Source organism: Acomys russatus, chromosome 2 (assembly GCF_903995435.1).
Source record: "Acomys russatus chromosome 2, mAcoRus1.1, whole genome shotgun sequence".
Lineage (NCBI taxonomy): Eukaryota > Metazoa > Chordata > Mammalia > Rodentia > Muridae > Acomys > Acomys russatus.
This window is the reverse complement of record NC_067138.1, coordinates 97,801,987-97,810,041: the sequence shown is the minus strand read 5'-3', so window position 1 is coordinate 97,810,041 and position 8,055 is coordinate 97,801,987.

The window sequence follows — 8,055 nt, the reverse complement described above, 5'->3', positions numbered from 1 at the left end:
AGCTGATAAACACCTTCAGCAAATTAGCTGGATACAAAATTAACTCAAAAAAGTCTGTAGCCTTCCTATACACAAATGACAAGCTTGCAGAGGAAGAAATTAGGAAAACCACACCCTTACATTAGCCACAAGCAATGTAAAATATCTAGGAGTTACTCTAACTAAGCAAGTGAAGGACTTGTTTGGAAAAAGTTTCAAAACTCTGAAGAAAGAGATTGAAGATGACCTGAGAAGATGGAATGATCTTCCTCGCTCATGGATCAGGAGAATTAACATAGTAAAAATGGCCATCCTACCAAAAGCAATCTACAGAGTCAATGCAATCCCTATCAAAATATCTACACAATTTTTTAAAGACATTGAAAGTTCAATGAAAGTAGAACATTATGATAGGCAGACTTGGGCCCAGGGGTCCTGCTCAAACTATGGCACCAGCCAAGGACAATACAGGTGGTAAACTTTAAACCCCTACCCAGATCTAGCCAATGGTCAGAACAATCTCTACAGTTGAGTGGACAGTGGGATATGACTTTCTCATGTTCTCTGGTGCCTCACATTTGACCATGTCCCCTGGAGGGGGAGACCTGGTCGCACTCAGAGGAAGGACAGCAGGTTACCAAGAAGAGACTTGATACCCTATGAGCATATACAGGGGAAAGTAATCCCCCTCAAGCACAGTCATAGAGGAGGGGAATAATGGGAAAATGGGGGGGGGGGGAGAATGGGAGGATAAAAGGGATGGGATAAACATTGAGATGTAACAAGAATAAATAAAAATATTTTTAAAAGGGTTAATGTCTTATCTGCTAAGCCATTTGCCAGCCTATTGCATACTCCAAACTTTTATACCATATTTATGTATTAAAATGTGGTATAACTAACTAAAATGTTAGCAGCACTTAACATGAACTCTAAACGTTTTTATGGCCTATGGTAAGAACCACATAATATCTTCATTAGTCACTGATCTTCAAATCAATTATAAAAACATTATTCCCACTCTACAATGCATCTTTTGATTAACAGTCCCAAAATATCACCTGCCATATTGTATAAAACTAGGAACAGAGGGAGGGAGGGATGGAGGGAGGGAGGGAGACACAGTAAAAATAAATCATTGAAAACAAGAAAGAGATTTTAGGTGGTGTATACAGAATGAATGATCCTTAAGAGTAGGAGACAAGCACATTTTTCCCAAGCCCATATGCAATCCCATTTCCCACCTTCAAACACAACTTTTCAGGTGTTAGGATACTATATTAGTTTGCATACAAAGAAATTTATTATTGCTGTTGTTGTATAAAGGTTCTATTTCTCAAAAATGTTTTATCCAGAAAGAAAACTTTTACTAAAATTGCACAGTTTCTATTTTACTCAGTATCCAAGGCTTTGCTGTAGCTAGTGCAGGGCGTTAAACTTTATACCTCTATAATCAGTGTCACCATGGCAAAGCTGTGATTTGACTGTATTAAGGGCTGAGGGGGTTCCACATTATGGATATTTGATTTTTATCATCACATCATTGTTCATATCATCGTAAAGAGGCAAGGAGCATTACAATTGTTTCAGGCCACTGGAATCCAGCAATCATACAGGCCACACATGAGAATTTTCTATTAATGTTGTACAGGAGAAAAGAAATAAAAGATCCAAAAGAAAACTGAATGGAAGAATTTCAATAAGATAGTGAACAGCTAAAGTACATGGCAGAGAGTGGGCGAGTGGTCTTATGTTTCAGTGACTAGAAATCCCTGCACTGCTCTCGTCAGTAAACTTTTCTACTCACTAAAATATTTCTGAACATACCATGAAATGTTAATTTCACAGAACTAAAAATATGCTAGTAAATACTTTTTACATTTTGAAATATCACTAACTATAAGATCAACAAAGCTCAGGTTATATCTGCCAGTTTTCCACAGCAGCTATAGTGTCCATTTACAAAGTACTATGCGTTTGCTAATTTTATTTATATCCACATTGAGGTAAGAGTAAGAATCTTGTCATACTTGCAAGTAACTAACCTCTGTACTATATCAAAAACATTTTACACACACAGAAAAATTAATAGAGCACAATAAATGAGAATAAATGGGGTTTTAACAAAAAGACAAGGTAGTTGTTTTGCTATCTAATAAGTGACCTACCATTGCAATAAAAAAAAAAAATGTGATCATTGAATAGGTTATAATTGTGATAATGTGATACAATTGAGAAAACCACGTGATGAATCCTGGTAGATGCACACAGACAGGAACAGGTCGCCTGGGTAACATGTTCTAGGGAATACCTGAGAAATGACAAGCAGATTTTCAACAGTTCAAAATTGACTAAATAGTGATGGCACAATAGTCTTATTTTATTCTTTGTAGCTTTATTTGTCCTTTTTCCACTAAGGAGGACTTTGGGATAGGCATAGCCACACAAGTCTCATTTCTGATGTTGGCTAATTAAAAGAAGGCATTTAAAGCATGCACTGTTATGAGAAAATAGCTATCAAGTGATTCACTTTAGGAAACATTAAAACACAAAAGCAAGTACATAGTCATGAAACTACTTGTTTTTAATTATTTCTGGAAAAAAGAGACAACAAAAACCTTTCTGGCATTGTCCATTTGGTCATTTTCTTAGCTTCAAATGAGATGACATAACTAAAATTCATGGAAAATAGATAACTGGAATATGAAAGAAGTTTTGTCCTAAAATTTTGTATCCATATGAAACAAGTAATATTTCAATCTCACTCTTCCCTCACATCCTATAAATCAACTTAAATAAGTATGTCTCTACAAGGTAACTCGTCTACAAAACCAAAACATAATATATTAGTTTTCTGACATTTATTTATGCATTTACTGTTTTTTATTTAAATTGTATCTGAATGAAAACTGCCAAAAAGAAAAAAAGGTTAGCATGGCACCTTATCAACTTGAAAAAATAAATTATCTCCTGTTTGAATTTCAAGAACTTTGCACTGGTCAGAGTTATATATATACAGATCCAAAGGGAAAATAGTCAAGTAAACCTAAGGGTTCATTTCTTTGCTATTTCTAATAGTGAACAAGGAAAGAAAAGGTTTTTAATGAATAAATAGATCAGTGGTTAAAAATGATTTCTGCAGCTGAGAGTGGTGACACATGCCTGTAAACCCAGTACTCAAGAAGGCAGAGGCAGGAGGATCTCTTTGAGTTCAAGACCAGCCGTTTCTACAGAGCAACTCCAGGACAGCCAAGGCTATACAAAGAAACCCTGTCTTGAAAACAAAACAAGAGCAAACAAACAAAAACAATGATTTCTGCATAAGCATCTTTTGAATGCCCAATTTTCCTACATAAAATCTATGAATAGCCATGTTTGATTTCAACCTAGTAGTGTGGGATAGAGAATAGAGGACGCCAGTAGATCCCTGGTCTGCCATACTATCAGAAATAGTAAGCTTCAGTGAGACTTTTTCTCAAGGGACTAAGGCATTGATCCATCCAGGAAGACATCTGATGTCATCCTCTGACTTTGCTATGTATTCATAAACCCATACACCTGTGGAAACAGACATGCACCACACTCTAAAAGGGAGTGATTCTGTAAGGAGTGAGGGACTCTGTATTTTTACATCTCTCAGTAGGTTAGACCATGATGCACGCATCTTACCAAATACGCCTAAGTGTACTCCCTAAGAACATTGCATATACTCATTTATTCAAAGCTCATATGGAACGGGGGAGATGAGTGAGTGGGGAGGAAAATAAAGTGAACAATTACATAATGCATTGACCCAGTTCTGTGTTTTGCTGTAATAAAATAAAAATGAAACCACGTTGGGGAAGAAGAGTTTTATTTGGTATAATCCTCCATCCCACCCAATCACTGAGGGGAAGAAAGGACCTTAGCAATGGCCGTAGAAGAATACTGGCCACTGTAATGCTCCCCAAGGCTTACTCTGCTTTTTTTTCTTATAGCACCCAAGAGACCTGCTCAGGCTGTGAACAACAGACTGGGCTAGGATCAGCACAGACTTACTTACCTGCATCCCTATGAAGGGGTACTTCCCTTAAGCTTTCCTCCTCCCAGATGACTTCCACTTGTGTCAAGTTGACACAACAAAACTAATTAGAATACTTACATTTTATAAGGAAGAAGATAAAATAAAAGCATATGCTCTGGGGAAGGCTTTGGACTACGTGTTGCCATGCCTGTCATTGACATCGAAAAAAACAAAACAAAAAATAAAAAAACAAAACAACAACAAACAACAACAAAATCTTGATGGCAGGAAACACTTTACATTGTGATTTTAGATGAACTTCATCTTTATACTCCAGAATATTCCATGGAGTGAGCTAAACAGAGCAGGCACAGCTGTGGGAGAGAAGAGAAACAAGTCTGAAGGAAACCTGTGTGATAACTGGCTTTATGTTTCTAAGGTGTCTGAAATGCATCAGATATCCTGGCCTAAATATTTAGAAAGAAATAAAAACCACACAAAAAGAAACTGTCTTCTTCCAGAACAATCTCTCAGTTAATGTCTTGTCCTCACAGAAACAATAACAGAATTCTGAGAATGAATTCTCTTATGGCTAGTTTCAGGAAATTTGCAAAGTATCATTTCCACATCCACATAGCTCAATCTTCACTTTAGCAATGAGGTGGCATGAAAAAAAAGAGTCCCTTCTATTTTAGTTAGATATTTTGGATTGCTTTATATTTATAAATAAAATAACTTCTTTTATGAATAAAATTAATTTCTTGAGTATAGTAATTGAAAATAGATCTTGAGAACTCATTAGAAGAATATCAGAATTTTATTCATAAACAAAAAGCAAAGAAAGAACTGGTTGATTACTCAGTACCTAACAAAACACAAAGCTCTTCAGTGTCTTAATTTTCCATGGTTAAAATGTAAATTTTTCACCAAATCTGTGAACTTTTTGTAGATTTCAAAATATGCACTAAGTGTTTTCACATATTATACTCACTTCCCTCCAAAATAGACAACACTTCCTAGGATGCTAACCATCATTCATTTTTCCAGCACCAACATGAAGACTCTGTAACTCACCTATAAAGTGACTCCCTATCTCCAATGACTATCTCATGTCCTGTGGTAGTATGTGTAGTGTCTTATTTTTTAGTAAGTAACACAATCAAGAACAGTGCAGGTTTATTTATTACATTCTAAGCACTGTGGCGAACAGTTAAAATAATCATCTCATCTTAGCATCTTTGTGTCTCAAGTGCTATTGGAAGTCACGCAGATGTTAAATGACTGCCAAAGGCTATATGTGTGAAAGTGATTGAATTTAAACCTCCCATCCAGTTGTGTTAGGCTCCAGATCTTACAGAGCCAATAGCTTTGCTGCACTCTGGTCTGCAGCTATGTATCATAATTTTCTACTTACTTTCCCATCTCCACTGAGTGTCATAAACTCGAGCACATGAACAGTGTCTTTGATTTTGAATTTCCAACATCTTGACAATTACTTTATCCAATAGGTAATCATTAAAATGTGTGGCATGAAAGACGAAATGAATTATTTATACCTCATTTCTTGAGATACCTATTGCTTCAACTATTTCATTACTAAATGCCACAGGGAAGTGGTGAGGACAAATGAGAACTAACTGAGGTGAAGGCAGAAGCATCCATTATCCAGACTCACACATGGAACACAGAGCTTTGCTCTTTCATTGTGCCCTTCTCCCTTAAGTATATGTGGCATTGGTACAGCCACTCAAATATTGGAATTATGCTTCTACAATCCACACTCCTGATTCCTTTTAAACCTTCACTCACAGCATTTAGTGTTGTTAAAACCTCAAAATATCCAATGAAATCTACTAACAAATAATAGACTCTATTCTACACTAGGTCCAAGCTATGACATAACCTAAAACAGTAGTTTCCTACAACTATTTCCTGAACAGAAGAAAAAAATAATATAATAATCTCATTTCCCCAAATTTACCATGATTCTGTGACAGTATCAAGATTGAATGACACAAAAGAATAAAGGGCTCATTCTATCATAATATCCTATCATATATTAGAAAGTATGTACCATAGAGGTAAAAACAAGAGCTCAATCATAAAGCAACTCTTACAACTATGTAAAATGCTCAATCTCCTATTAAATAGATAACAATACTAAAATATACTTTGATTATATTCTTCATAATTTTTATTATTTTATACATTTACATTAAAATATATAGAGTATCTGCTTAGCAAATTGTAAAGAAAATTTTTATAAAGGTCCTAAGTGGAATAGAGTAAAATCTTGCTACAGACTTGATCTTTGTGATCTTAGACATGTTGTTTTCTTCAGGCAAATATGTTGATATAGACATTTTTTTTGCCCGACAAGGAATCAAGCTTCTGTAGGGCCTGTAGGTTTGGAATATACTCACTTGTTATTATTGATTGCCAGGGCTTAGAAAATGTCTAGGACACAGTAGGCATTAAGCAAACATGTGAATAATAGTCAAAACTGCATAGCCCAGAGACCTGACATAAAACTGAACACTACTGTTCTACCAAAAGAACATAGCAATTAAATTACTTATTTAGCCATCATCCGTGAAGCTTCCTCCAGCATCATATGGAAACAAATACAGAGATTCACAGCCAGGCAATATGCAAAGCGTGAGAACAATGGTAACATTTAGCTCTAAATAGGATGCATCCATCAAAACACTTCCCTACTTGCTCAGAGAACCCTTTCCAAAGAGAAGTCAGGAAAAGTGTATGAGCCAGTGGGGATGGAGGGCACAAAGAAAACCAGGGTGTCCTAATCAACACTCTGGACACACATATGAACCCATAGAGACAGCATGCACAGGTCTGCACCAGCTGGCCTCCTAGAGCTTAAAGAAGTATATACATGCCACAATTCTTAACCTATATGCTTTCTCAAATTGATAACCACTTGCAAATGCAAATGTTATTCCCTCCAAGGGAGTATTACTGGGAAATAAACTCTTAATGGTAGATTGCATGCCCAGCTAGATGGCTAACAGGTAGATGGCTAACAGAAAACAGACACAACAGCATCTTTAGAGGTTCCTTGACTCATAATGTCCAATTATAGATATTACAAACGTGTACTAGTGTACCTTGTCCTCACACAAATTTTATAATGACTTAATTATGTTGCTTCTTTCCTATACCAGCTTTTTCTTGTGAATGGTCCTCTACTAATTATATTGTGAAATACAATAGAAAACATCATCATTCTAAACTCATTAGACTATTATTTTCTACAGATACATTTTACTTTATTCTTTCAGATACATTTTAGTCTGATCCATAATTGATGAGAAAAAAATATAATTTTGCTAGCTGAAACAATGAGGAACATTAAGATAGTTACCAATCCAGATTCCATTGATAAACATTCTGATATGTGCCACTTCCGATATAACTACCTCTTTCACCTTGCGATCACACAGACGCTTACTTCTTTCTCCAACACATCTTAGCTCAGTTAAATGTTTTTCAGGTTTAAGTGTAAGTAATATTTCACACACAACTCTGTTTAAATAAGCTTCTACTTAAACTATTTCAATGATCCCTTTCATCCATGACCTCTGATCAGTCTTTAAACTGTCCTGTCTAGCCTGGCCTCTGTTTCTGAGCTCTTTAAAGTGCTGTGTTTGGCTCTAATTATTTTTCTCATGTCCTTATGCTAATTTTATTGTCTGCTGTTTAGGAACTTGTACATACTTTCTTTTGTGTCTGGAAACTTTTGGTGATATTCTCTACTGCCATCAATGAGTATGCATTGTTTAGATGTCAGTTGAAATTCATGTCTGAGAAGTTTCATCTTCAGCCTTCTGTTTCATCAGCATGGATTCAGGTGTCTTTAAAACACCACCATATTCTCATTCTATAGATATGTCTTTGTTTCAATCATCCATATCCTTCTATAAATTGCAGAGACATTTCACCAGAACCTCGTTCAACTACATATCACCAATAAGTGAGATAACTATGATAATGTGCTTTTTTTTGCTATAAGTTTCATTACTAGATTACTGTATTAATATTCTTTTTATTTA